The sequence below is a fragment of the Pinus tabuliformis genome, chromosome J (genome assembly GCF_031772625.1).
Source record: "Pinus tabuliformis cultivar Carrire ecotype Pingquan chromosome J, CPIR1, whole genome shotgun sequence".
NCBI lineage: Eukaryota > Viridiplantae > Streptophyta > Pinopsida > Pinales > Pinaceae > Pinus > Pinus tabuliformis.
In genome coordinates this window covers 188,286,976-188,311,718 of record NC_142295.1, presented here as the reverse complement: position 1 = coordinate 188,311,718, position 24,743 = coordinate 188,286,976, and the positions used below count along the sequence as shown (strand labels likewise).

Genomic DNA, 24,743 nt, shown 5'->3' with positions numbered 1-24,743 from the left:
GGACATTGGCATACCCATAGCATAGGAGTGTTCAAAGGTTTAATAGCTTAAAAACTCAGTGGGACTCAAGGGCTAGTTAGTAGAAAGGTTGTGATGGTTCCTATGAGTCCTACTACTGATGTTGAAGGTCTGTATGGTGTGTTTCCGTCGGTTCGACTTCCTTAACGTGACGTAGGAGGTCTAATCATATCATAGTAACTTCTCATCACATGTTTACCCCGTTTGGCCAGTTACTTGGGTATATGTGGGAGGAGGTCATTACATTAATAATGCTTCGGAACTTGCAATCCTTAGGCAAAGATTCATGAACAAGGTGATGGATAACCAAGGATGAATCTCCTAACATTGCCAAATCTTTGATGTTTGCTTCCTTGGCTAAGAGGAGCAATTGCAATAATCCATATGCCTCTTTTGCATTATTTGTGCAATTGCTTAATCCCCGGTTGTAATATATTTCAATTTTTTCATTGGGGTGGAGAATAAACCCTTCTGCTCTTGCCACCCCCAATATACCCTCTTTTGTTAAGGTAGTGTAATTGCCAAATGCACTCTATTGAGGTCTTCCCTAACTCAAATCTTATCCTTAATGAGAACTTGACCAAGTTCTCGTTTTTTTAGAGGTTGCATTCAGTGTCAATTTTTATGCTCATGTTGAAAAAAATTAGATTTAAAATTTCAACATTTTTCAACCATTGCATTAAAAACCTACAAAAGAAATACAAAAACATGCTAAAATGCAAAAGTGGTGATGAAACATCACACTCTTTTCATTTCAGGGTTGAAATTCCAATATTTTTCAACCATGGCATTAAAGACAAAATATCATTACTACGAAAGACATATAACACATTGAAATGTAAAAGTGGCGATGCAACATCACTCTTTTCATTTTAGGGTTAAAATTCCAACACATATCAACCATGGCATTAAAAATCAGACATCATGATTGAAAAGACATGAAAAAACACATTGAAATTTCAAAGTGGTATGAAACATTCTCGATTTTTTTAAGGTTAAAATTTCAACATTTTTCAACCATGACATTAAAGTGAAAATATTATGACTATGGAAAACTATAAAAATTAGCATTTAAAGTTTGTCTGTTTTTTATTTTATTTTTCAAATGTTTGATTTTTAATGTTTTTCAAATTTGTTTATTTGTTTATTTTATTTTTGAGGTTAAAATTTCGAATCAATTTATATTATGGCATTGATGACTAGTATCCTTGAAAAAATAAACAAAAAATCATAAAATCTACTCTAAATCTAAAAATAAATTTACATTGGATTTTTTTTTTAATATTTTACATTAAAAAAAAACCGAAAATAAATGATTTGAGATCTATTTTTTGTTTGCTAGGTTATGTAAGTTTTGAGATGACTGGAACACCTAACATGTGGCTTGAGTAGGTTCGAGCCAGGGGCATATAAGCCATCAAAATCACTTGGGGATTGCACCCGACTTCAACCACATCAACCCTTAGAATGACTAGATTTTTGTTCATGATGTTTTGAATGAGTGACCTTTACACCATAGAGTACCTTAACAAAACACCTTGTCATCGTTTTCTCTACTACCCTGTGGGCTAAAAAACATCATTTTAAAAGGAATACCATTTTTCTTAAAAATTAAGGGGAAAAACATATTTTTTTTTAAACAAGAATCAAGAATAGTTATTACATTAAAAGACATTGAGATAAAGCTCAATTTACATACATGATTTGTTGGAAATATTCAGGGGCAAGGGTGAATCAATATTTCTTTCAATCATTATTCTATGTCAGTTAAGATTTGTATCACTAAATAGAACTGAATACAAGAGCTAAAACAAAAATAATTTTATTGATAAAAAATAGTGAGGATTCCAATCCTCTTTTACAACAAATTAGGCTCCAACCTATACAACAAGATTTTTGAATTTTTCAAGGCTCTAACCTTGAGAAAATCCAAGCTCCTACTTGGTTAAAATGAATACTCCAATCCTATCAACAACTTCCAAGCTCCAACTTGGTAAAAAACTAGAACTTCAAAAGAATTACTTACTTCAAAAAGGGCTTCAAAATGTCTTCAATAATGCTCCAAGATTTTTGCTTCAATAATGCTTCAACAAGGTTGCTAAAGCCTCAACAATGCTTCAAATGATCTTCAAAAATTCTCCCTCAAGTCTTCAAAGATATTAGCTCTAAATGAAGTCGAAGATCTGTCCAAGAGGGTCTAAGACTAGCTTCCAACAAGGCCTCAATTCTCCTTCTCCATAAGACAAAGATGTCTACACATGACAAGATGAAGCTATTGTTATGAAATTTGCTCGAAATGACTGAGGAAGACTAAGATTTATACTCAAAAATCAAGATTTCTTCCCAATAAAAATAAGGGCCAAAACTCTATTCAATAAAGATTGCTCCAAGACCGAAACTGTAAGATTTCCACAGGTGCCTTGCCATAGGTTTCCATAGTCTGAATTTTATGCTCCACGATATTGAAATATGTACCAAACTCAGGTCAAGTTTTTTTACAAGGTACATGCCAAATTTTCTCCATAGAGTCAGGGCCTATATAGGTGATAGGTGGCTAAAATCACTGAGGTTTGTTACAGACCTTCCACATGGATGAAACACCTTGATCACAACACTAAAAATTTAGGTTTGAAGTATAGAGTGTCTGCTCTAGAAAAGGTCAAACATATCTACTCAAATGTAGGTAAAAAAACAGGTCTAAGAGAGGATCCACAAGGAAAAAAACACCAAAATTGTTAATTAAACCCACATTTTAGCTTCCATGTTCAACCCCTTAGTTCACGAGCAGTGAAATTATTTTTTCCTAAGATTGAATTGCTTCTATACTTGGCCAAGTTGGATGGATGGAATGAGAAGCCACAACTTCTATTCATACTTGTTTGACCCTATTTTGAATAGACACGCCTCTTAGAGAGGGTCAACTTGTGATTATGTAGGCCGACATGAATGGAGACAAAAATATAGTTCTTTAACTTAAAAATTCAATATATCTTCAATGAATAAGAGTTAGAGGGTGATTAAATAATCGTTGGAAAGTGCTTGAATTCCTATACGAACCTATGCCGCAATTTTCTCAAGATGGTGCCTCTTTTGACATAAATAACAATAATTATTCCAACAATATCCCTCTTTGTTATTGATGGCAACAATCTCTTCATATATTTCTCCCCTTGTCATCGTCATTGTGCTACTCACCTGAACCAAAATGGATCCAAAATACCCTCTAAGTCTTCAAAATCTAAAAACTATCGCAAAAGGAGAACCTTTAAAAATGGCGGATAACACTATCGGGAGGCAAAAATATGAAGAAAATAGTGAAATCGAGCCTATCAGAGGTCAAACCAACTTTGCACAGGAGCCATTGGATCTGGCCGATCAACGGTCTAGATCCGATTGGCATATCACAATCGACGGTGGCAAGTGGAGGCAATCAAAGGCTATCACATGACAGTTGCAATCGCGATCAGCGCGGGTCAACGCACGATATTGCAATCGGCAAATACAGAGGAGTGCTTACCAAACGGCCTAAGGGTCTATGTGATATGCGATTGCGACAAGTCACATCGCAGTATCGCGTCAGAGCTTTACAAAGGAGTGGGGCCATTACAGATATGCGATGCGATGGAAGGAATCGATGGAATTATGAACCAAATTTAATATATTTTCAGTTCCATAAATAGGTGTTTTGCTATGTATTTCACGTATTTCGTTTAATAAACGAAATACGAAGGGAAGCACCGATGAAATGAAATCAGACTCGAAAGGGTTTATAAATGCCAATTTATAACATTTCAAGTCCGCCATAAAGCCATTTTGCAATATATTCAGTATTTCAATGTATTTTTTTAATACAAAGGGAAAACACGGAACGAGCACTTGCGACATGCGATAAGCGATTAAAAGCAGACCTGATAGAAGTATAAAGCAGATTTATGAATGTTTGAAGTCCGATGAACAATGATTTGGCGGATTTTTCCCGTGTTTTAGCGTATTTCTCTGTGTAAACAAAGAACACTATTCTTGGGGATTTCAAAGGCCCGATGGTCCCTTCCATTGCAAAATAGGTGGCCACCTCCCCTGAAGATGTTATGCCATGATTGCTAACGCTCAGAAGGGGATTCAAGCGGACAGAGGCCGGGGAGCCAGAGAGCCCGAGAAGGGGAAACGAATAGACTGCACCGATTGGCTTTAAAGCCATAGACTGATGGAGACACAGGGGGCAGCGCTGAGACAGAGATAAGGTAGAGACAGAGAGTCAGTAGGGAGAGTCTGTGTACTCATAGAGGCTTGAGGGATTCAAGCAAAACTTGCTGTTTTGTATTTGTTATGTTGAGACTCAAATTGAGCTCACGATTGTAAAACTCTGCTCTTGAAGACATAATAGAGAGGTCACCACTGAAGGTTGGACCAGGAGATGTAGCCTAGGATTATTGGGTGAACTCCCTGATTATTTTGCTGTGTTATGTGTGTGTGTGCCTATTATGTGTTAGATGATCCAAAAATAATTTATTATCATAGGTTATAAAATTGAAATAAAATAATTATTAATTTAAGAAATTAAATTAATAATTATTATTCTAGAATGATTAATTATTTAATGGAGACAATTAGACTTAGCATATTGTTGTAACAAGATATGACTCTCCAAATGTGTCGTATCTTAGGTTCTATTTTAGAAGATTAGTTAGCTAGTTGGTTTGAATAGCATTTATTGTAAATGGACACTTGTTATTTAATAAGTGATCCTTAATTAGAGGTAGTTAGGACATGGAGCTTATAAATAGCTCACTGCAAGAGTGTTTGTGTTGTTCGGGTGTAAACTCTTGCAAAATCAATTATGTAATTATTTTTTCTGATTAATAAAATTATGTGTCTGAGGACACTTCTGCCATTATTGTGGTATCAGAGCTCCAGTAATGATGCAGTGGATGTGAGGAGGATATTCCAGCTCAACAAAGTCCTGGAAAACTCCATTCAATTGACCAGCAAATGATTGGTATGGAAATTGTCCAGTTTTTGTTTAAAAAAGAAAATAAATTTTATCATTGATTTTAGATTTTTAAAATCTAAAAATCATTTTTTAGTATTATCAAAAATTGCCCCTGTTTTTTGGAATTTTTGTTACTGCTCCGCTTCAACACTGTTTGGCCTGAAACTCACGACTGGATACAGAAGCGGCCATGATATTGTTGTTTCTGCTTGTATTGTTGTCCACAATGGCGGTGTCGTCGGTTCTGCCATTATTGCATTGATACTGTGAGAGGATCTACACAGATCACAATTTCAAATAACCGCTTCACTGACCACGACTGCAGCTCCGAATGGTCTCTTTACAAGCACATTGACACGCCCCATGTTTCTGCATTAAATGAATCTGTGGTAGGAAGTGTAAAGTCTATTTTCAAAAGCTGGGAACAACGTTTGGATAATTCATCTGAGTTTTTGGAGAGAAATGATGGTGATCCAGAGCTAATTTTTTTTATACCATTCACGTCTGATGTAAAGATAAAAAGTATTTCTGTTATTGGTGGTACTGGAGGAACGAGTCCTTCAAGAATGCAAGCGTTCATAAATCGGGATGGCATTGATTTTTCAGATGCTCAAGAAATAGCACCAGTTCAGGAATGGGAATTGGCAGAAAACACTCAAGGAGAACTTGAATATCAAACAAAGTATTCTCGATTTCAGGGTGTGGCAAGTCTCACTTTGCATTTTCCTGAAAATTTTGGAGCTGAAACAACCCAAATATATTACATCGGCTTAAGGGGCGAAGCTACTCAAATAAAGAGGGATACTGTAGCCAATATTGTTTATGAAGCCAGAGTGAAGCCTGTTAGCCTGTCAATGTAAAGCCAGAAGAAGCCAGAGTGAAGCCTGTCAGCTTGGATCATAAAGTTTTTTTGTAATATAATGCATATTGTATTTTGAAGAAATCTCATGATTTTTTAATTTTGGAGTTTATGTTTTGTGGAGTAATAAGGGATATTTGTAAATGTTAAGGATTGTAAATTTTGGAGTAATAAGGAGACTTTAGTTGTAATTTGTTTTCGGAGAGATTGTAACTCAAAGTAATTTTACTTTGAGGGGGGGTAATTTCTTTTTTACCATATTGTGCAAAAGCACCATTGTAAAAAGTCAAATTTTGAAAGTTGCCTTGTAAAAATTTGAGAAATTGACTAGAGCCAAGTGCAAAGCTCAGTCAATTGTCTCCTGTTTTGACGACTATTCGAGGGTCAAGGCCAAGCCCCGATAGATCGTGTTTTTTGCGTGTTGTGTTGACTATCTTGTCATTTCTGTTCTGATTCTTGGTGTGACGCTACAACTCTAAAATGTCTAAGTTGATAAATTTGTTTTCTGATTCCGACAAACTAGAAGGCACCAAATCTTATAAAACATGGCATCGTCTCATCGAAAGCGCACTCATTTACAGTGAATTATGGCAGGGAATATGTGATGGAGATGTTAAGCCAAATAAACCCACAGATGCAGTTGCACTAGCAAAATGGGAAATCAAGAATGCTAAAGCCTTAGCTCTTATTAAATCTTCTGTGAATGATGAAATGTATGTCCATATAGAAAATGCTATAGATGCATGGACTGCTTTGAAAACTTTTAAAGACCTCTTTGATACTCAGCCTGAATCAAAGAAAGTCGATCTACAATTAAAATTGTTGCAACAAAAATTAACTGAAGGCGGTGATGTTCTTGAATATCTCTCAAGACTTAAGAATATCAGGCAAGAAATTATTAATGCTGGTTTTCCCGCAATTGATGATAGCTTTATGGTCACAATTGTAATTGCTGGGCTTCCTTCTTCCTATACACATTTTTTAGAGACTCTACAAGTAACTGGGAAATTAGAAAAACTAAAGTTTGATGAGATTTGTGAAATGTTGAGTCAACATGATAAAACTTTTGGGAAGAAGAAGAAAGTTGGTGAAGATGTTTTTCTCATAGAGGCCAGCACCAGTAAGTCATCAGCAGATAGTTCTCGAGGAAGAGGCAGATGGAATCAGAATCAAGCAGCACATAATCGAGGTCGAAGCCAAAGCAGAGGAAACAATTTTAACAGAGGAGGAAGAAATAATTTTCAAGGTAGAGGAAACAACCAAGGAAGAGGCAATTTTCAAGAACAAGGATATAATAATCAAGGTAGAGGACAATCTCAAAATAGAAGTCAAAGCAGAGGCAGAGGACAATCTTCAGGAAGAGGAAGAGACTTAAGTCAAATTGTGTGTCGAAGATGTAACAAAGTTGGCCATTATGCTGAAGATTGTCGAACATCACTTAATAAAATTCCCAAGTTTCAGCAGCATTCAGCACAATTTGCAAATGATCAAGATGAAGTTAACTCCGAATATGTTTTTACTTCCTCACCAGCATCACAAATTTCATCCTATCTTAGAAGTGACTATGAAGATGCCTGGATCTTGTATTCCGGGGCAACTCAGCACATGACTTGTCGACGTGATTTTTTTTGGAATTTTCAAGATTGCCAACTTAATTCCATTTTTCTTGCTGATGATACAAAACATACTCCTTATGGCAAAGGAGCAGTAAAAGTTTTTCTCCCTGGCATTGGAGAAAAAATGATTTCCAATGTATGGTATGTACCCAGTTTTAAGAAAAATTTGCTCTCTTTAGTCACGATTCGACAAGCAGGACATCAGGTGATTATGGAAGATGGTTTAGTGAAGATTAATTCAGTGAAATAGAACTTGAAAACAGTCATGACAGGTTATGAAGATGGAAAACTGTTACGGATGAAAGGGATAGTTATTCCAAGGCATTCTGATTTTGCAGGGGCAGTGACTACAGGTATTTCACCTATAGGACTATGGCATGTAAGATATGGACATTTGAATTTTAAGAGTCTTTCTCAATTGCAGAAACAAGGAATGGTTAAAGGACTTCCCACATTCAAAAGGGAAAATGAAAAATGTGAAGCTTGCATTTATGGCAAACAAAATCGAAAAAGTTTTCCAACAAGTTCATGGCGTGCAAACAGGCGGCTACAACTAGTTCACAGTGATGTTTGTGGTCCACTACAAACTTCATTTGGTGGTTGCAAATATTTCTTGCTATTCATTGATGATTTCAGTAGAATGACTTGGGTTTACTTCTTGAAGAACAAGTCAGAAGCATTTGATAAGTTTAAAATTTTTCGCCAACTTGTTGAAAATGAAGTCAGAGAAAAGATAGGTACTCTCCGAACAGATAATGGGGGAGAATTCACTTCGAATGAATTCAAAACTTATTACAGTGAAAATGGCATAAGACGACATCTTACTAATGTTTACACTCCACAACAAAATGGAGTAGTCGAAAGAATGAATCGCACTTTGTTAGGCATGGCGAGATCCATGTTAACTTTCAAAAGGTTAAGTCCAACATATTGGGCAGAAGCAATCCATACAACTGTCTACTTAAGAAACAGATCTCCAACTGCTTCTTTAGACGGAATCACACCTTATGAAGCTTGGTTTGGTTTCAAACCTCGAGTTAAACATCTTAGAGTTTTTGGGTCAGTGTGTTATGCCTTAGTTCCGAAAGAAAAACGAACTAAGCTTGACTCGAGAAGTTTAAAATGCACAATGATTGGCTATTCTGATGAGAAGAAAGGGTATCGTCTTTTGACCAATGGAAAATTCATTGTGAGTAGGGATGTCATTTTTGATGAAACAGAGAGTAAGAGTGCTGAAGAAATTGAAAATATTCTTCACAAGTTAGAAACTAAAGGAAGTAAAAGAAATGGAAAAATGCAAAGTCAACCAACTTCCCCAAATTGGTATGAACTTGATTTTCCTTCCTCTGAAGATGAGTCATCCAGTCCATCTACATCAACAACATCATCTGGGTCTTCTAGTAGTTCATCCACATCTCCCAGCAGCAACAGTTCTTCTGACAGTGATTCTCCACATTCTTCACTTGAACGACGTACATCAGTTTATATTAATCCTATTTACAATGATGGGGACTTTACAAAAGCACAAACAAGTGAGCACCAACTTTCGAAATGGACAGTTCAACTTTTGAAAGATGTAAAGCCTGATGAACAAAATAAAAATGGCACCAGAAGGGCACATAGAAGTGAAGGCAATTTTGCCTTGATAGCAAATGATGTTACTGAACCTTCCACATACAAAGAAGCAGTAAAACATAAAGAATGGCAACAGGCTATGGTTGAAGAATATCAAGCAGTAATTGATAACAACACTTGGAAACTTGTTGATTGTCCAGCAAATGTTAAACCCATAGGATGTAAATGGGTTTACAGAATTAAGTATAATCAGAAGGGTGAACTTGAAAAGTATAAAGCACGACTTGTCGCAAAGGGTTTTGCACAGCAGGAAGGCATTGATTATGAAGAAACTTTTGCTCCAACAGCTAAATGGAACACCATCCGATTAACACTTGCATTGGCCACTCAAAAAGGATGGAAAGTTCATCAAATGGATGTGAAAAGTGCTTTTCTCAACGGGGATTTACAGGAGGAAGTGTATATGACCCAACCACCAGGTTTTGAAGTTGAAGGACAAGAACATAAAGTCTGCAAATTGATCAAGGCTTTATATGGATTAAAACAAGCTCCCCGAGCTTGGTATGCAAAGATGGATGAATACCTTAAGAAAGTTGGTTTTCAATGAAGTGAATCTGATGATACTTTGTATGTGCGACAACAGGGAAAATATCTGGTCGTTCTTGTTATGTATGTAGATGATTTGATCATCACTGGCAATCATGATGATCATATTGCACAGGTGAAAAAGGAGTTACATGCAGGTTTTAAGATGACAGATTTGGGATTACTTCACTACTATCTTGGAGTTGAAGTCTTCCAACGTCCACATCATATTTTCATTTCTCAGAGTAAGTATGCTGCAGAGGTTCTTCAGCGATTTGGCATGCACGATTGCAAGCCCGTTCTCACCCCCATGGAGCAAAACTTGAAACTTTCAAAATTTGAAGGGGGGAAAAGGTGGACAGTACAACTTACAGACAGTTGATTGGTAGCTTGATTTATTTGACAAATACTCGTCCTGATCTATCTTATGCAGTCAGTATTCTTTCACGTTTTAAGCAGGAACCACGAGACAACCACTGGAATGCAGCCAAAAGAGTTCTTCGATATATCCAAGGAACAAAAGATTTTGGTCTTCTTTACACAAAGACTAAAATTTTTGTACTTGGTGGATATTCCGATGCCGACTTTGCTGTGAGTATTGATGATCAAGCATCAACATCAGGTTATTTAATGAATATGGGGTCAGCAGCAGTATCTTGGAGTTGTAAGAAACAAGCTACAGTGGCCACTTCTTCAGCAGAAGCAGAGTACATTTCAGCATGGGAAGCAGCATGTGAAATTGTTTGGTTGCGCCGAATTTTGCAGGACTTGGGCATTTCTCAGGCAGAAGCTACATCATTATTCATTGACAGCCAGTCAGCCATCAAACTTGCCAAGAACCCATTTTTTCATTCAAAGACAAAGCATGTGGACACCAAGTATCATCATATCAGATCTCTCATTGCCAAAGATGTCCTCAAGCCAGTTTATTGTCCTTCCGAAGATCAGATCTCCGACATTTTCATGAAACCGCTTGGCAGAATAAAATTTACTAAGTTCAGGGATGAACTTGGTATCTGTTGTAATGTATCTTTGGATCATAGGGGGGAATGTTAGATGATCCAAAAATAATTTATTATCATAGGTTATAAAATTGAAATAAAATAATTATTAATTTAAGAAATTAAATTAATAATTATTATTCTAGAATGATTAATTATTTAATGGAGACAATTAGACTTAGTATATTGTTGTAACAAGACATGACTCTCCAAATGTGTCGTATCTTAGGCTCTATTTTAGGAGATTAGTTAGCCAGTTGGTTTGAATAGCATTTATTGTAAATGGACACTTGTTATTTAATAAGTGATCCATAATTAGAGGTAGTTAGGACATGGAGCTTATAAATAGCTCACTGCAAGAGTGTTTGTGTTGTTCGGGTGTAAACTCTTGCAAAATCAATTATGTAATTATTTTTTCTGATTAATAAAATTACGTGTCTGAGGACACTTCTGCCATTATTATGCTTCTTTACTGCTCATTGTCTGCATTATTCACAATCTTATCGATCCGTTGCACTAAGTAATGTAGGCAAATCCATGCACATGAGTCTGTAATACCTTAATATTAATCTAAGATCTCATTTACATATCAAGTGGTATTAGAGCTTTTGGTTTTTGGTTTGTTAAGGTTAGACAAGATTGTGCTGGACTTCTGTTGAATGCTAACTAGGTCGAAGCTCAAATTGGGAAAAGGAGAACTTGTTGAATCCAATCCAGAAATTGGGAGAGTCTATTCTCAAAGCAGAATGGTAGAAGAAACTCCATAGGAGTCGGAAGCCCAATTCATGGAAAACTTTATGACCATGCGAGCTATTGTGGAAGAGATGTATCGAGAGTTCAAGAAAGGTTGAGGTGAAAGCACTTCAGCACCTTAACTAGATAAAGGGATAGATGAGCCTCTTCTAGTTGCCCAGCCAAATGGCAAAGGAAAAGAAGAGAAGCCCTCTCCACCATCCACTCAATCATCACCTTCATCATCCTCATCACCTTCTCCACATAAAAATATCCCTGATAAGAAAAAGAAGAAGACTTCTGTGATTAAATTAGATGTAAAGTTTGATTCGCCAGTTTATGATGGAGAATTAAATGTAGAAAAGCTAGATAACTGGATTAGACAGATTGATGTATATTGCAGGGTGCAGAACATTAATTCAGAAAGGAGAAACATTCAGCCGGCCAGTCTTCACCTTGGAGGAACTATACTAGTGTGGTGGGAAGGAAAGACACAAGCCGATTTGAAGAAGCATGGTAAGATTCTTTCTACCTGGAGTGTGTTTCTGCCATTAAAAAAAAATTCTATCCACTTGCTTATATGAAGCAAGCAATGATGAGTTGGAAAAATATTCACCAATTAAAGGGGCAAAGTGTACAAAGCTATACCTAGGAATTTTGAAAAAGAGCTTTAATTCTAGGAATTTCTCTAGAATCACCTGAAACTTTGTTGAAGTATATAGGTGGTTTGCATATCTATTTGAGGCACACCATTCTCATGTTTAACCCCACTAGCATAGATGAGGTATCTGTTTAGGCTACACATCTAGAGGCTAGAGGCAAGAATGTGAACCCAAAGATTTGGGGATCATCAAAACCCATTGCGAGCAAGAACAAGGAAAAAAAGAAGCAGAAATGGAAGGAGAGGAAGACAAACGCTGTACAAAAAGACAAACCTTCATGCAATCACTGCAAGAAGGATGGACATGATGATGCATATTGCTGGTCTTTGCATCTGGAACTGAAACCCAAGAAGTTTGATGGGAAGAAGAAGAAGATTGCTGCTACTATTCAGAAAGATTTGGGGTCAGACTCAGGTGATGAAACAATTGTCACAGCCACAAGTATAAAAGGTAAAAATTCTGAAGCATCTACAAGTAATTCTACACAATCTATTGATAATGAAGAAAATGAGAGGAAAAGACATGAGATTTTTCATATTATAGTTATTTCCAAACATCAAAAGATTGATACTTTATTTGATAGTGCATCACAAGTAAACTTGATTTCTGAAGCAATTGTAAAGAAATTGGGACTACTAAACACACCTCATAAGAAGCCATATCCATTAGGTTGGGTATGTGATAAAGCAAAGCTACAAGTGACTAGACTGTTGACACCTAATCCACCCGAAAGAAGACAGCCCCTGAATCTTCTGAAGAGACTGTGTGCCTTGCTCATAAAGAAAATCATCCTGCTCAAGATTCTACAAGAGGAAGAGGTGGACGAAGAGGAAGAGGAAGATATTTCAGAGGCAGGGGGGCAGACATTCTCAAGGAGAAAAGGCAGATTTACACTGTATTTGCTGCAAAAGAAATGGATCACATGATGCCTCTACATGCAAGCTACCATGGGACAAAATTGAGCAGAAAAGAAACCAACAGAAAGGTAAAACTGATGATACAGACAAAGGTAAAGCACCTGAATCTGCTCACTATGTTGAGGCACAATGTAACATTGGAGTAAATGAAGATTTGTTTAATGCTTCACTTGCTTCATGGAAAAATGATTGGTTGTTTGATTCAGGAGCAACCTGTCACATGACTCATAGAAAAGATTTTTTTGAAGATTTTACTGACAATGTTGATGGAGCAGTATACTTTGCAGATCAATCAAAAATCAAGCCATCAGGGCTTGGCACAATCAGGCTTAAACTGCCTGGTCTTCCAGACTTTCTTCTGGATCATGTTCTATATCTCCCACAACTTAAGAGAAACTTGCTGTCCTTGGTCCACATCTGCCAGCAAGGTCACTCCATTCATATGTTTGATGGCAAGCTTGAGGTAAGAAAAGCATCTGACCACTCACTTGTCATGAGGGGAATAGAAGAAGAAAAGCTTCTCAAACTGCAAGGAACCTCTGCTCATGCACAACATTTCTCATATATTTCTCATCATGAAGAAGGTACACTTCCATCAAGTTTATTATGGCATGCTAGTTTTGGACATTTAAACTATGACAGTCTCTGCTTATTGAAGAAAAATGGTGTTGCTGGTTTGCCTACAATTCCTAGGAAACATAAGAAATGTGATGCTTGCATTCTAGGAAAGCATAGCAAACAGTCTTCTCATGATTCACATTCAAGAGCACATAGGAAGCTTGAACTCATTCATTCAGATTTATGTGGTCCAATGCCTGTTCCTTCTGCAAATGGAAATAAATATATCCTGACATTTATTGATGACTACACCAGAATGTGTTGGGTTTATTATTGAAGAACAAAGCTGATGCTTTTCAAACATTCAAGAATTTTCGTAAATGGATTGAAAAGAATATACATCAAATGAATTTGAAAACTATCTTCGCCAACATGGGATCAAACATCAAACAACTGTGCCTTATAATCCCCAACAGAATGGTGTAGCTGAAAGAATGAATAGAACAATCTTGAATATGGTATGATCCATGCTTTTCTTCAAAAATGTAAAGATAATGTTTTGGGCTGATGTTGTTCTATGTGCTGCATATATAAAGAATAGATGTCCATCTAATGTTATAAGAAACAAGACTCCTTATGAATTGTGGTATGGACATGTTCCTTCGGTAAAACATCTCAGGGTCTTTGGTTCCACTTGTTATGCTTTGATACCAAAGGTACATAGAAACAAACTTGGTGCTAGAAGTCGTAAGTGTATCTTCCTGGGGTATTCAAACACCTCCAAAGCATACTGCCTCTATGATGAAGTAAATAAAAAGTTTGTTGTATCTAGAGATGTAATTTTTCTTGAATCATCCAAATCTGACAATGTTGTTGAGCGGCAACTTGATCGCTTGGATAGATTCACAAAAACAAAATCATTTCAAGAATTTGATAATCAAATTCCACATCTTGAAGGGGGGATTCCTATACTAGATCAACATGTGGAATCTTCTTCTGAAGAACACTCTCCCCCGCATGAAACTCCAACAACGGATGATGCTTTAAGTGATGTAATTGATAGAATTGGGAGACTCAATCTTGATTCAGTCCCAACTCAATCAACAGAGCAGCCTGGACCATCTCAGAAAGGTCCCCCAAAGTGGCTGACAAAGACACTTGAAAGTGTTCATCCTGATGAAATTGGAAAAACAGGAACCAGAAATTCAAACCGGAAAAATGGAGGTGATGTAGATGACTCTAATTCACCTATTGATATGGATGTTTCTTATGATTGTGAATTGAACTTGTCTACAGATTTTGAACCAACTTCTTTTAAAGAAGCTGCTTCTCATGATGAATGGAAAGAAGCGATGCAAAAGGAGTATGATGCCCTCATAAAGAACGGCACTTGGAAGCTGGTTGATCCTCCATTTGGAACCAAACCAATTGGCTGCAAGTGGGTCTACAAGAACAAGTACAAAGCTGATGGCTCACTTGACAAGCACAAAGCTAGGCTTGTGGAAAAAGGTTTTGCACAGAAAGAAGGGGTCGATTATGAGGAGACTTTTGCCCCCACAGCAAAATGGGCCACCATCCGGACACTCTTTGCACTAGCAGCTCAGAACGGTTGGAAAGTCCATCAAATGGATGTAAAAACTGCTTTCTTAAATAGAGATCTAAAAGAGAATGTTTTTATGTCCTAGCCTGAAGGATTTGCTGTGAAAGGACATGAACATAAAGTATGCAAACTTGTGAAGTCCTTGTATGGCCTCAAACAAGCACCGCGAGCCTGGTATGAAAAACTAACTGAGCATCTTCTGAAACTAAACTTCAATCATTTTGATCTTGATGATGCAACTTTATTTGTAAAGAAAGTTGGAAAAACAGTTGTATATCTTGTGGTATATGTAGATGATATTTTAATGACAGGGAACAATGAAAGCTACATTGCATCCATAAAGAAGGAATTGGGGAAAAGTTTTGAAATGACTGATTTGGTCTATGTTCATTACTATCTTGGCATTGAAGTAACCCAACATCCAAAGTCCATATTTCTTTCTCAAAAGAAATACATTGGAGATTTGTTAAACAGATTTGGAATGACATAGTGCAATCCTCTTACTACTCCAATGGAAAAAAACTTAAAGCTCACATCTATTGAAGGAAAGGAATTTGAGGATGCAACAAAGTATAGACAACTTGTAGGAAGTCTCAACTACCTTACTACTACCAGACCAGACATTTCATTTGCTGTTGGAATCCTCTCCAGGTTTATGCAAAAGCCTTGTGAGGGACATTGGTCTGCTGCAAAAAGAGTTCTAAAGTACTTGAAGGGAACTCAAGACTTTGGAATCAAGTACACACAGGTGGATGACTTCAGTTTGATCGGATACTCTGATTCAGACTTCGATGGAGACAAAGAAACTGGGGTATCTACTTCAGGATATGCTATGAGTCTTGGATCAGGAGCTGTCTCCTGGAGATCACACAAACAATCAGTTCCAGTAGATTCCACAACAGAAGCAGAATACGTGGCAGCAGCTGAAGCAACAAAAGAAATTGTGTGGCTCAGGAAAATTCTTGAAGATTTGCAGGTAAAACAAGTACAATCAACTCCACTCATGATTGACAACACCTCTGCAATAAAGTTGGCCAAGAACCCAAAGTTCCATGATCGAACAAAGCACATCAATACTAAATATCATCTGATCCGACATCATGTTGAGGCCAAAACAATCCATCTCCGTCATTGTTCCACAAATGAGCAAATTGCAGACATCTTCACCAAAGCGCTTGGAAGAGAAAAGCTTGAAAGATTCAGAACGATGCTTGGACTCACCAACATCCCTTCAGATTAAGGGGGGGAATGTTGACACCTAATCCTCACGATTGGGTGAATTTATGTAAATAGTTAAATTAGGAATGTGAACAGTCATCAGGAGATGAACTGAGCAGTCACACCCTTTTGTATATAACAATAGCATACCTAATGAAATAAATCGAATCAGTTTTACTGCCTGGCCTGACATAGACAATGTAAACTTAGGTTTTCTATTGGGTCTACATTTGTAGATGAGGTTGAGTTAGATGTAGCTCCCTTGGATATATGTGGTATTGTTTTAGGAAGTCCTTACTTTTTTTTTTCCATTGGAAAAATCATAATCTTTCATTTATGATTGAAAAATTACATGTTGTAGATGCTTTTCAGCGTATGTTGTGTTTGTCCCTTTGCCATCTCCATGGCCATGTTCAAAAAGGTTCGTAGATTTTCAAATAGGTACATATATCAACCATCACCACGCAGGGTGCTCAATCACTGTCTAGACATATTATGTAGAATAAACTATAAACATATCAACTATCGATATTTACATACACCACGCAGGGTGATGTCTTGATATTATCATGATGATATAAACAGTCATATAAATATATATCTATAGATAGTTCTGAGACAAAAATATAAAAAATGAGATCAAAAAATATAATAAACTCAAGCATTTGGGCTATCAGCCCTGTGGTAATTTTGATCATTTTATGGCCTGTGGTAGTACTGGAATGCATCTGAACCTCTTTGCTCCTGTATTATCCACTCTCCTTGGGGAAGTATCATGGCCTCCTTGGAAAGCCTGTTAGCAAAGCAGTTATGTTCCTTGTAAATATGTTTGCATAAGATAGAGTTAAATTGTGCTTTGAACAGAGTAACTTCATCCAAAATATTACTGAGTGTGTGAGAGTGACAGACAATAATATTATTGAACCAGTTTACGATTATTTTTGAGTCGCCATATATGTTTACATCCATGCAGTTATGCCTCAATTAAAAATGCAGCAAATGACAGAGAGTAATCAGTTCTGCATAATTATTAGTTCCATCTCCAAGTCCCATTTTTACTTTATAGTAGTGTGGTTCAGTAAGATATAATATGAAGCCACCGCCACATCCATGATGTTATGGAGCACCATCAAAAAATGCCCAAGGAGTGGTTTTATCAATAGGTGCAGGTGCAGATGGCCTATGAGGCCGAGGTCTGTTGGGTTCGGGCAGCTTGTGGAATGCTGATATAATCTGAGCTGTTATGTGCGGCCAGCTAGCCACCCTATTATCAAATATGATTCGGTTCCGGGCCAGCCAAATATGCCAACAAATAAGTAAGGGAAGGCATATAAGTTTTGTGCCATGATGCTGATTACACTAGGTTTCCCAGGCTCGACATAAATTTTCACCCTCCCATTTCCCTGTTAATTGCAGCGAGGAAGTGACATCTAGCCAAAGATTGATCAGAGTTTCGCAGTGAAGGAATAAGTGCTCGATTGATTCAGTGGGTTTTTTGCAGAGTACACACCAGTGTAGGCGATGGAAGGAGCGGTGTGATAGTGTATCCCATGTGGGGACTTTGTTCCTGAGGACACACCAAAAGAATAGTCTAGTTCTCGGAGGCGAAATGAGCTGCCAAATATTTTTCCACCATAGTACTGTCTGCTCCGGCTATTTGTGTGATATGAGGTGAAGATAGCCGGCCTTAGGCATATAAATGCCATTTTTTCTAAGCCCCAAATGAGTTCATCGGGTCCTTCCTTTGACCTGATGTGAGATTCATTCAGAGCATTTATGTACTCTAGCCATGCCTAGTGCCAATGAGGGGGAATATCAAGTTGTAGAGCAGATTTCCATCCTTGTGAGAATATAGTAGTATTTGTCTGATCCGCAATGTGAGCCAAGACCTTTATCTCATGAGAGTTTAGGTGCTGGATGAGATCTCTTGGTAGCTTATGTCTTCCACCACCTCCAGTCCAGGGGTCTAGTCCTATACGAGCTTTTGAACTGTCATTAACTCTCCACACAAGTCTGTTCCTGATGTTGGGAAAAAAGTGAAGTAAAGCCTTCCAGACAGATGATATACCAGTTCTTGGCCAGCTAGGCAAACAGATCCAATCCATAATTTGGTGTGGCCAAATGTACTTGTAGTATGTGACATTAGTCCATAAAATTTTCCCAGTCAATAGGATCCAACCCATTTTTGCAGCTAGGGCTTGTGCAAAAAGAACTAGGTCTTTGAGTCCCCATTCGCCCCATTTTTTTGGCAATGCAATCTTGTTCCAGTAGACCCATGCAAAAATATCTTTATCTTGTTGGCCATTCCATAGGTATCTGCTACAAAGCTGTTCAAGACGAGTCGGTATATTTTTGGGGATCCAAGCTAAATCCATCCAAAAAACAGGAGTAGCCTCAAGAATGGATTTGATGATCACCAATCTGCCTGCTCTGGATAAGTATCCGTGGCTCCATAATGATAGTTTTTTTTCTAGCTTGATGACTAGCTAGACCTAGTCTGCTATCTTTCGATTGAGGGGATTTATCCAAAATCCTAGGAATTTGAATCCACGATCTAGAGGGATAGTGCAGTAAGGGAAGTGTTGTAGTGCCAACTGTGACTCCTAAATGGAAGTGTGGGCAAAGGTTATGGTGGATTTCCCATTATTAGCCAACATGCCTGTAGCTTTCGAGAAAAGAGAAAGGATCTTTGAGAAAGTAAGTGAGTCACGAATGATGCCATCAAGGAAAATGAGTACATCATCCACAAATAGGAGATGGGTAAGATAACAAAAATCATTTATCTTGAGACCACATAGATTGCCATCTCTTTTGGCTTTGGCCAATAATCTCCTCATCCCATCCATGAAAATTAGAAAGAGTAAGGGAGAGAGTGGGCAGCCCTATCTGAGGCCCCGTTCAGCATGGAAGAAATTGGATGCAGATCCATTGATAAGAACACTAAAAGTAGGAGTAGATATGCAAGCCATAATCCAGGTGACAAAAGCATGAGGGAAACCAAGGTGGATAAGGAGTATCTTGATATAGAGCCAACTGACCCAGTCAAAAGATTTTGCCAGGTCGATCTTAAGAGTGATTCCTTTCAGGTGTTTGGTCCATATCGAATGAATGGCCTCATGAGCTGTGCCAACGGCTTCGTGGATTTGTCGCTGCTCAAGAAAAGCAAATTGTTTAGGAGAAATATGGCGAGAAAGGATTGGACGAATCCAATTTGCAATGATTTTAGAGATGATCTTGTACAAACAGTTGCATAAGGAAATAGACCTAAAGTCATTGAAAGAGGAGGGGGAATCATATGTTGGAATTAGGGCAATGAAAGTAGTATTGACAGCATTGTAGATGGATCTAGATGTTCTGCATTCTTCCACAACTTTTAACAGGTCATTCCCCAATTGTTCGTAGAAAGCAAGATAAAATTCAATTGACCATCCATCCGGGCTAGGGCTTTTGTATTTTTTGAACCATTTTAAAGTCCCCTCCAGTTCTCCAGAAGTAACAGGTGAGTTGAGCTCTTCTGCCTCTTCTTTGGTTACAAATCGAGGCAAATGTCCAACAACATTGATAATATCAGCAAGATTTGACCTTGGTGGGTTTCGAAAGAGATGCTTGAAGTGAATGGATCCAAGATGGGAGAGTTTGTTGAAGGTATTAGATACTCCTCCCTCAAGAAGGGGCAAATTCCATATAATGTTTGTGACTTTCCTACCTTTTTCATAGTTCTGAAAAAATCTAGTATTGTTGTCTCCCGCTTTTAACCATATAGCCCTGCTTCTGAGACGCCAAGATTCCTCTCTCTCCTTTAAAATCCTAGCCTTTTGATTTTCTAGCTCAATCAGATGGGATTTGTCTGCAGCAGTAGTAAATCCCAAATTGCGATCATCAAGCATAGCGTTCATCTCAGACTCAATTTGTGCTAAGGTGTGATCCTCCCTCAGGTTTTTCTCTTTGGCCCAATTGATGGAAAGGTGTTTGAGCTGTGCCAGGTTGTGGCAGAAACCCTTAGTAAAGGAGCCATGTCGATCAATAGGGTTGGCCTTCCAAAAATCTGTGATCAAATTGATGAATCCGGGATCCTGTAGCCAGACATGATTAAATTTTAAGGGAGCTTTTGGTTTGGGGTGAGGACCCTTTATTTCAAGGTAAATGGTGGAGTGGTCTGAGATACCCCCAGAACCCACCCATTGTTTAAGGTGGTGCAACCGATTCAATAGTGGAACCTTTATCAAGAATCGGTCTAACCTCCTGGCTAATGTAGCTTCCCCACCCTTCTATTTCGCCAGGTAGGTAGTGGCTTGTTCATGGGAATATCCACCAAGCTGTGCTGTTCCAATATATTCGTCATGAAACCAGTAATAGGATCCACTTGCGCATGTGGACCCCATGATTCCCCGAATCCCAAGGAGAAATTGAGATCATCCCCAATAATAATGTGATCAGGGGATACAATTGAGAGATTTAGCAGATGTTGCCAGAAGGTTTCTCTCTGATGGCCAAGTCCGTATATATTGCTGACCCTCAGGTTAAGGCTGAGCTCCGTTGAGAAAAAATCCATCCCAATGAAACCGGGTCCTCCCTAGGATGCTATAACCTTGATGGAGTGAGGATTGTACCCAATGGTTAAGCCTCCTAAACGACCCGAAACATCAATGGCATAAAATTGCCATCCAGGACATAGAGAGGCTAAAGTGCTGGTAATAATGTCGGCCTCTCCTAGGGTCTCTTGCAACATGATGATATCAGTAGGCTCCACCTCAAATAGACGACGCAAGGCTAGTTTCTTGGAGGCACTAGCCATGCCTCTACAATAGAATGATAGGCATTTCATGGGGGAACTCGGCCCGGTGTATACAGTGCTCTAAGAACCCCTTCCCTAGTGGATTGTCTTCCAAAGGCAACCTCTGCCCCATCCTTCTGAATGGATTTTGTGAGGTTTGATTTCCTTCCATGAGATGTTATAATGATCAATCCAGGTTAAGAGATGCCCAAACCTGTGGGGAGAGTCGGGAGGCCATCAGAGTGTGAGCGGGAGCGAAGGTTGTAGGTGTGGGATGTAATCCTCCCGCTAGAGGTAGGGGAGGTGGAGGTAGATGATGAAGTGGGTAAGGATGGGGCAGTGGTAGCAATAGTGGGGAGAGGCGAAGTCATAGTGCAGTGAGCCATCGGAGCATGAATGGTAGAAGAAATATGAGAGGTGCAGAAAGCAAAAGAGGAAGGGCAAGAGGTCAGAGAAATACCCAAGATTTTTGCGGCCTCTGCTACTGCTCGAGCTCTCGTAATTGGAGGTGATGGAGTTCGATACTTTTCTGTGTCCATCCTTGGAGGGCTTTTGCTGACCGATGCCTATGGAGCCGAAATTGGTGTGCGATTCTGTGTAGATGCAACAGGCCCCGTAGATGTAGGAGGTGCTCTTGGTGGATCTTCTGGTTTTTTAATAAGTGGACATTCCTTATAGATGTGCCCGACTTTGTGGCATCTTCTACACCTAAAGGGAATTCCTTCATAATCCAGAATCTATACTTAGGTGAATTTCCCCCATTGTATAGTGATCTTTTCTTCCAAAACTTCTCGCGTATCCAGGTGAACTAGGATGCGGGCTAGGGTTCGATTTTTTGATTGAACAAAAGTTCTATCATGATCCAGGTAAGTACCAAGGGCATTTCCAATCCTGATGAAGACCTCCTCACACCAGTACTGCAGAGGAAGCCTAGGCAAACGAACCCACAGAGGCCCCGCCCCAATCTGTTCCCGCTCCGGGTCAAATAGGGGGCTCCAATGCTTGAGGAGGACAGGAGCCATCTCGATATGCCAATACCTAGTGAGGACTAGATCTGTGTAATTTTCCTTGGCAAAATGGAGTGCAAACCATCCCCTAGGTAGAACCTGTACCTCAGGCAGTTCTTTTAGCATGCTTCCCCAAATTTCACGAACCCATAAGGTGAGTCGATTCACAGAGTATGCTCTGCCTCGAACGTGTCCAACCAGCACAGTACTTGCCATGTAAGCTGCCTCACTAATAGCCGAACCCTCGCCAAAACGGATGGTGATGTCCTTTGTGGTGGCTTTCACACACTTGGTCTTCCGCTTCCCGGTCCTTGGTGCTGATGGATGGTCCGTTAACGGGTCCAGAGAGTCAGTGCCTTCTTGTGAAGTATGGACCGCTGATTTGACCTTCACCGGACGGAGAATTTGCAGAGATGTTAGGGTTTTGTCCACAGGATGCCGGCATGTCCTCAGGCAATGTCGAATGCAGAATAGCGCTAGACGGTTGGAGATGGCTTAACGACGGATGCGGTTCGAAAGTAGGCGATGGCGGGGTATTGGCAGAGAGGATATGAAGGGTTCCCAGTGACAATGGGGGGCAGCCAAGTCCTGAAGAGTCAATAGACAAGGACCCAAAAGCCAACGGGGATGTGTTGTGACCAGGTAAAGATACCACCGCCGAAGTGCTAGACGGAACAGAGACAGGCAGAGTAGGTGAAATAGAAACCAGCAAGGTGAAATGAGGGTTTCTGAATATTACCCGATCGGGGAAAGGTTCCTCGGAATAATCGAGATCCTCAGTCTCCATGATATTTCCCATGCTGGATGCTGTTAACCGCTGGCATATGGCAACAAATTCGGGAGTAACGGATGAAACAGATACAGTCGGTCGACCGGGTACACTGGTGGTGATTTGTGCTGCAGTAAAACTAGGGATTTACCCTAAACCCTTATTGATTCTCCTAATCTTGTGCTCCATCGCTCTCAGCTCTCCCTCCAAATCAATCTAGCATTAGGAAGTCCTTACTTGTATGATAGAAAAACAATTTTCTATAGAGCTGAAAATAAGTATCAACTCACTAAAGATGGAATAGAATATATTGTAAGAGCTCATAAACTCAAAAATAACTACTCTCTCATAAACTCAGGGCAGATGAAAAGAATTGTAACTTCATGCAAGCAATTTTTACTAATGGTTGTAAAGGAAAAGAACCCTGATAAAACTAATGTATTTGAGGGCTATGATGCTAAACAGAAAGCTGATTTAGAAAAGGTTGTTTTGGAATGTGATACCCTATTTCAAGAACCTAAAGGTTTGCCACCTAAAAGGGAAATAGTACATGATATTCATTTGCAGCAAGATGCTCCATTGCATAACATTGGAATGTACAGGTTATCTGCTTTAGAGAATGCAGAGATTAAGAAGCAGGTACAGGAGCTACTCGATAAAGGGTTCATAAGACCAAGCACATCACCATGTGGATCTCCAATTGTGTTGGTGAGAAAGAAAGATGGCTCATGGAGGATGTGCATTGATTACAGAGGACTGAATAAAATAACGATCAAGAATCATTATCCTCTTCCTCGCATTGATGATCTATTGGATCAGCTAAAAGAAGCAGTTTACTTTTCCAGGTTGGACTTGTGTAGTGGCTATCATCAGGTCAGAATAGCAGAACAAGATGCATCGAAGACTGCTTTCAAAACAAAGTAAGGGCTGTATGAATGGCTGGTTATGCCTTTTGGATTAACTAATGCTCTTGCCACTTTCATGAGAGTCATGAATGATGTACTCAAACCTTTTATTGATGATTTTGTAATTGTATATTTGGATGACATTCTTGTTTTCAGTAAAACACGGGAAGAACATTTGAAGCATGTAAAGCAGACTGTAGATGTTTTGAAAAGAGAAAATCTCTATGAAAAGTTATCAAAATGTGAATTTGGAAAAACATCTTTAAATTATTTGGGTCATATTGTAGGGGGTGGTGAATTGAAGATAGATCCCTCTAAGGTTGAAGTCATTGTGAACTGGCCTAAACCCAAATCTGCTACAGAAGTTAGGAGCTTCCTAGGAGCAACACAATATTGGAGAAAGTTTATTGATAACTTTTCCTTGATTGCAGCTCCCTTACATGCTTTAACAGGATTGAACAAGTTGTTTCAGTGGGGAGGAAAACAGCAGAAAGTCTTCGACACCTTGAAAGAAAAGATTAGTACAACACCAATACTAGCACTGCCAGATCTTTAATGTCCATTTGAGATTGAAATAGATGCCAGTGACTATGCCATGGGAGCAGTGTTGATGCAACATGGTAAACCCATATGTTATCATTCTGAGACATTTAATTATGCAATAGTTAATTATCCCACATATGATAAAGAAATTTATGCATTAGTACAGAGTGTGAAAAAGTGGAAACATTACTTGATGGGCAAAGAAACAATTATTTATACAGATCATCAACCACTTCAATATTTGCACTCACAAACTAAATTGCAGCAATCAAGGCGCTATAGGTGGATGGGTTTTCTACAACAGTTTCATCTAGTCATCAGATATAAGAAGGGAATACACAATAAAGTTGCAGATATGTTGTCCAAACCAATAATAAATGCATCTACTATACTTAAGCATAACTCAGTAATGCA

At 38.6% G+C, this 24,743-nt stretch overlaps 1 pseudogene; it reads left to right on the top strand.

The window, feature by feature from the left end:
- Positions 1–5,234: 5,234 nt before the first annotated feature.
- LOC149226312 (uncharacterized) lies at positions 5,235–5,868 on the top strand (annotated as a pseudogene).
- Positions 5,869–24,743: the final 18,875 nt, after the last annotated feature.